Source organism: Chrysochloris asiatica, unplaced genomic scaffold (assembly GCF_000296735.1).
Source record: "Chrysochloris asiatica unplaced genomic scaffold, ChrAsi1.0 scaffold00125, whole genome shotgun sequence".
In the NCBI taxonomy this organism is placed as follows: Eukaryota; Metazoa; Chordata; class Mammalia; order Afrosoricida; family Chrysochloridae; genus Chrysochloris; species Chrysochloris asiatica.
This window is the reverse complement of record NW_006408643.1, coordinates 1,265,551-1,271,729: the sequence shown is the minus strand read 5'-3', so window position 1 is coordinate 1,271,729 and position 6,179 is coordinate 1,265,551. Positions and strand designations below refer to the sequence as shown.

At 48.5% G+C, this 6,179-nt stretch overlaps 1 protein-coding gene across 1 annotated transcript in view; it reads right to left on the bottom strand.

Moving 5' to 3' along the window:
* The window catches only part of MARCH2 (membrane-associated ring finger (C3HC4) 2, E3 ubiquitin protein ligase), a 25,385-nt gene extending 23,252 nt beyond the window's left edge, over nt 1-2,133 (bottom strand). The window contains exon 1 of the mRNA XM_006868874.1: nt 2,010-2,133. The gene's annotated coding sequence lies outside the window, so the exon portion shown is untranslated. The remainder of the gene's footprint in view (nt 1-2,009) is intronic.
* Between the last annotated feature and the right edge of the window lie 4,046 nt (nt 2,134-6,179).

The window sequence follows — 6,179 nt, the reverse complement described above, 5'->3', positions numbered from 1 at the left end:
TTGACAGCTTGAAGCCACGCAGAAGTGCTCAGAATTAAGGCCTGAAGAGTCTGTGGAGCACAGTTGTGGTGCTTTAGGATAAGCACTGGACTGCTAACCGCAAGGCTGGCAGTTCAAACCCACTTGTCACTCCTTGGAAACCCATACAGGGTTGCTATGAGTTGGAACCGATTCAACAGCATTTAACTGAAAGGTTGGCCATGGAAACCGGCTGCAGTGCTACAGAAGAAAGACGTGGCAACTCTGCTCCGTAAAGGTCACAGCTAAAAAAATCCGACAACGCAGTTGTACTCGGACTCGCCATGAGTCGGGTACAGGCATGCTGTGTAAGAATAGAGTGAGAAGATCAGGGTCCCTGACCCCAGACCTTGCTCAGTCAACCCTCCTGGCAGGAATCAGGGAGGCTTACAGGCTAAAGATCTATGGGAGTTGCAGAGGCCTGGACTTGGACAGTGCTAAGGGGAAGGACAGAGGAATAGCTAGCTGCAAGTTGGCCTCAGCTCCGGGCTGCTGGGTAAGAGAATGAGCCTTGGGCAAACTTGGCCCAGTACCTGGGAGATGAGTTTCCAGGCTTCACAACAAACCTCTGACATAGAGCCGGTAACTGCCATCATGTGACAGATGAAGAGACTGGAGGTGAGTAGCTACTTGTCAAAGTCCACACAGCCAGGAAGCACTAGTTCAGTGGGTGAGTCCGAGGCTCAGGAGACCTGAGTTCCTTGAATCCTGCCACCAATACTGTGTGTCCTGGAATCTGTCACTTTCCTTCTCTGAGCCCAATCTCCTTTATCAAATAACCAGAATTGATTGATTACGGAACTCACCGTCCCTCAGCTAGGTCTCCAGTGACACTGGGGCCACAATGAAGGTGGTGACACCCATGTCTCCTTCAGTACTTCCCTGGCCAGGTTCCAATACCAGCTCTCCTCCTTATTTGCTGTGTGGCCCTGGGTAGGAGACTTAACCTCTCTGAGCCTCCATTTCTTTATCTGTAAAACAGGGAAGAGGTCCAGTACTTCCCTTTTGTTACGTCCTAATTTAACAACAAGCCATAAAAGGAGTCCTGGTGTGAGGCTGTAAGATAAGCACTGGACTGCAAGATCATTTGAACCACAAGGTCAGTGGTTCAAACCCACCAGCCATTTCCTTGGAAACCTTATACAGGGTCACTATGAGTCTGAACCAACTTGACGGCATTTAACAACAACAAACCATTAAAAAAAAAAAAAAAAAAGTCCTATACAGGGTACCTATGAGTCAGAACTGACTTGACTACACTTCCCAACAACAAACCAAGTCTATTCCAACTCACAACGACCCTCCCTGGCAGACTAGAATTGTTCCTCAGGGTATCTGCGTCTGTAAATCCGTACTGGCACACCCAACTTCATCTTTCAACCATTGTAGTTAGCAAACCAACAACTAACCCACTACAGCACTAGTACTCAGAGAACGTTATTGCTGGCTATTAAATTGAACTGACTCTCAGTCACATTAACTCTACTGCCCTGTACGATTTCCAAGACTAAATACTCATGGGAGATCACCAGGTCTTTCTTCCGCGGAGCTTCTGTGCAGGGTTCTAACGTTCAACCTTTCAGTTGGCAGCCAAGCACTTAATCACTGCGCCACTATGGCTCCTTTAGAGAACTGAAGGAGCAAGTAACAGACATTCCAGCCCCTCTGCCTGACACATTACAGCACTATCGGACCCTAAGGGGGAGCTAGGGAGGACACTGGTCACTTGCCGACCACCCACTGTGACCTGACTTTCACATGCGCCACCTCCTGGATCCTCACAGCCCGTTTCACAGAAGGAGAAAGCGAGGCTCTGCCAAGCGCTTACTGTGTGTCCAACCCCGGGGCCTCCCAACCCGAACGGCGGCCCCTGCGGTCCCAAGGGAGGCCGAGGCTGACGCTCCGAGTCCAGCCGCCGCGCGCGAGGGGCCTCGAACCCAAGCCGGCCCATGGACAGGCAGCCCTTGTCCCCTCCTGGAGTCCCGGCCTACCTGCTCCACGGCCGGGCCGGGCGGCCGCGCAGGACCCTCTGCTCGCCCTGGCCCCTTTCCCGGCCCGGCCCGTCCCGTCCCGTCAGCGCCGCTCTGCTCCGCTCCGGCCGGCACCTGCGTCCGGGCACCGCCCGCGAGCCGACGGCGCCGCCAATCAAGGACAACCAACTCGCGCCCGCTCTTGCCAGTCGCCGCTCACGTCCCGCCCTAGGAGGCGGGGCCGGAGACGACAGGGACGTCCCGGGCCGCACAGGCTCCGCGGCGCCGCAGCTTCTGGCTCCTCCCCTGTCGCGTCCCGGCCCCGCCTCCAGACCTAGCCCTGCCCCATTCCTGCTGCCACCAAGAGAGCGGCTGGAGGCGCCACCTGCCGGCGCCCTGCGCTTGAAACGCCTCATAAAATCGGGAACATCTGGCAAAGTAGCCATTAAAGTATTGATCACTTCCCTCACGCTTCTCATCAATCGTGGGGGAGGGAGAGACCGTGTAATTAAACTTTGTTGTTGTTAAGTGCCGTCGAGTCGATTCCGACCCATAACGACCCTGTAGAAGATTTCCAAGGAGTGACTGGTGAGCTTTAACCACCAACCTTGCAGTCTAGTGCATTAACCCATAGCGCCACACTGGACTCCTTTGGTGGTGGTGGTGTGCCTTGGAGTCGGTTCTGACTCATAGAGACCCTATACAGGATTTCCGAGGCTGTCAATCTTTACTGGAGCAGAACGCCTCATCTTTCTCCCGTAGAACAGCTGGTAGTTCGAACTGCAACCTTGAGGTTAGTAGCCCGATTCTTAACCACTACGCTACCAGAGCTCCTTTGTTGTTGTTGTTAGGTGCCATTGAGTCGATACCGACCTATAGCGACCTTATGCACAGCAGAACGAAACACTGCCCAATCCTGGGCCAACCTCACCACTTTTGCCATACTTGACTCCATCGATGCTGCCCCATGGCTAATCCAACTCGTTGGGGGTCTTCCTCTTTTTCTCTGACTCTCCACCTTACCAAACATGATATCCTTCTCCAGTGACTGGTCCCTCCTGACAATGTGTCCAAAGTATGAGAGACGAAATTTGGCCACCTTGGCCTCCAGGGAGCACTCTGGTGCACTTCTTCCAAAACAGATCTATTGGTTCTTTTGGCAGCCCAAGGCACTGTCAATATTCTCCTCCAACACCGTAATTCAAAAGCATCAATTCTTCTACGGTCTTCCTTATTCACTGTCCAGCTTTCTCATGCACATGGGGTTATTGAAAATACCATGGCTTGGGTCAGGTGCACTTTAGTCCTCAAGATGACATCAAGCTGACAAGATGGCGGATCAGGTAGCCGTGCAGTAAGAAGCTCTGTCCGCAGCAACACAGAATACCAGACCAAGCAGGCTCAGGAGATGGTGCTAGAACTCTAAACCACATATAAAAGAGCTCCTTTACAGAGGAGTAAATAGAGGCCTAAGAAGGGTATGTTAGGTTATACATGCAAAAGCTGGACAGTGAATAAGGAAGATCGTAGAAAAATTGATGCTTTTGAGTTATGGTGTTGGAGGAGAATATTGAAAGTGCCATGGGCAGCCAAATGAACTAACAGATCTGTTGGAAGACGTGCAGCCAGAGTGCTCCTTGGAGGCCAAGACGGCCAAACTTCGACTCTCAGACTTCAGACATATTGTCAGGAGGGACCAGTCACTGGTCCCTGGTTTGGTAAGGTGGAGGGTCAGAGAAAAAGAGGAAGACCCCTAGTGAGGTGAACTGGCAAAGTGGCAGCATCAATGGGCTCAAGAGTGGCAACAATTGTGAGGTTCGCCCAGGACTGGGCAGTGTTTTGTTCTGTTGTATGAGTCGGATACCGACTCGACAACACCTAACAACAACAACAAAGAAGGTTAGAGGGCTGTAGAGGAAGTTGAAAGTCAAGTCATTCATTCAACAATCATTCATTCATCCATTTGTGCGCTGTCAAGTCAGTCGCGACTCATAGCGACCCTTTATATAGGATTTTTGAGGCTATAAATCTTTACAGGAGTAGAAATGCCTCATCATTTTCCCATGGAGCAACTGGTAGATTCGAACCGCTGATCTTTGGGTTAGCAGTAATTGTTTGTTATGAACAAAGCACTGTGCTGGGCTATGTGGACAGAATATGGAGTAAGACAGACATACTGCTGGTCTCACAGTGGTGTTCATTTAGGTTAATCAATCACAAAATGAATGATAAATTGTGGCAAGTAAGGGGACACATTTTAGGAGAACCTGGAAAAATGGGGCTATCTGGCAATATAATATTGCTGTGAAGAAAAAGCAATTAAGGTGCTCTCCAAGGCTTTGCTGCTAAGTCAGTTCTGACTCATAGAGACCCTGTGTAGGGTTTCCAAGGAGCACCTGGTGGGTTTGAGCCATCAACCTTGTGTTTCAAACTGACCTTGTGGTCCAGTGCTTTAATCCCCCAGCGCCACACCAAGACTCCACAATCTGAGGCATCCATGAAATGAACATTATCTAGGAGAAAAAGAGAGAAAGGCAGAGGGTTCCCCTTCAAAGACCCAAAAGTAGGATGGAGAACTGTCCTAGCACTCCATTCCCCCACTGCCCTTCACTTTTATAAAATATACAGATCACCTTCATTATCTCAATTAGGTGCCTGGTGGGGCAAATGATTTGCTCTTGACAAGGAACCAAAGGTTGATGGTTTGAACCCACCCAGGAGTCTTGGTGTAGTGCTGTGGGTTACTGCGCTGTACTGCAAAGTCGGTTTGATTCTCAAGGTCAGCAGTTCAAGCTCACCAGCTGCCCCTTGGAAACCCTATACAGGGTCCTTATGGGTCAGAACCGATTTGACGGCACTTAACAACAACAAGAAGCACAGAGTAAAGTACTGAAGAATAAAGACCTGGCAACCTGCTTCCATAAAGATCACAGCCAAAAGAACCTTACTCTGTACCACATGGGGTCTTTGTGAGTCAGGACTGACTCCATGGCATCAGGTTTGATTTTTATTACTTCAAATTCTGGTGTGCTGTACTGGTTTTTATATGTTTTGAATGCAAAGATAAACCTCACTGTTACTTTGTGCTTTGTTTTGTTATATAAATAGTAACCTATGTTGTTGTAGTTAAATGCCTTGGGGTCGGTTCCGACTCATAGCGACCCTGTACAGGGTTTCCGAGGCTGTAAATCTTTCCGGGAGCAGAAAGCCTTATCTTTCTCCCGCGGAACAGCTGGTAGTTTCGAACTACTGACTGTGAGGATCGCAACCCGATTCGTAACCACTACACTACCAGAGCTCCTTATAGTAACCTATAGAAGGAAGGAATAAGGATAGTGAGGACAAGGATAGAAGCTAGACTTCTAAAAGTATATCTTGTTTTGGAGCTTTGACTTCACAATTAAGCAAGTATTTTGTGTAATTATGAAACAAAATAAAAAATTATAAAGAAGTCCCTAAAAAGAAAAAATGAAACAAATGGACCCATGTATCCAATTGGCCACTGCTCATCTGTCTGTCATACTGTGGTGGCTTGTGAGTTGCTGTGATTCTGAAAGGTATGCCACCGGTATTTTAAATAACCAGCAGGGTCACCCATGGTGGACAGGTTTCAGATGAGCTTCAAGACAAAGACAGACTAGGAAGAAAGAGTGACGAATTACTTCTGAATCTTTAGTCACTGAAAACGTTATGAATAGCAGAGAAACACTGTCAGATACAGTGCCGGAAAATGAGCCCCTCAGATTGGAAGGCACTCAAAATGCAACTGGAGAAGAGATGTCTCCTCAAAGTGGAGTTGATGTGAATGGAGTTAAGTTCGTGGGAGAAAAGCCCACAGAACCTTCATTTGCTGATGGGGCACAACTCAAAATGAGGAAAAACAGCTATAAACATCCACTGAAAATCAGAACATGGAATGTACGAAGTATGAATCTGGGAAAATTGGAAGTGTCAAAAATGAAATGGAACGCATAAACATCAATATCTTAGGCATTAGTGAGTTGAAATGGCCTGGTATTGGCCATTTTGAATCTGACAACCACATGGTTTACTATGCAGGGAATGAAAAATTAAAAAGGAATGGTGTTACATTCATCATCAAAAAGAACATATCCAGAGAACAAACAAGATGGCGGATCGGGTGGATGTATAGCAGACAGCTCCGCCAACAACAACACAAAATACCCGACC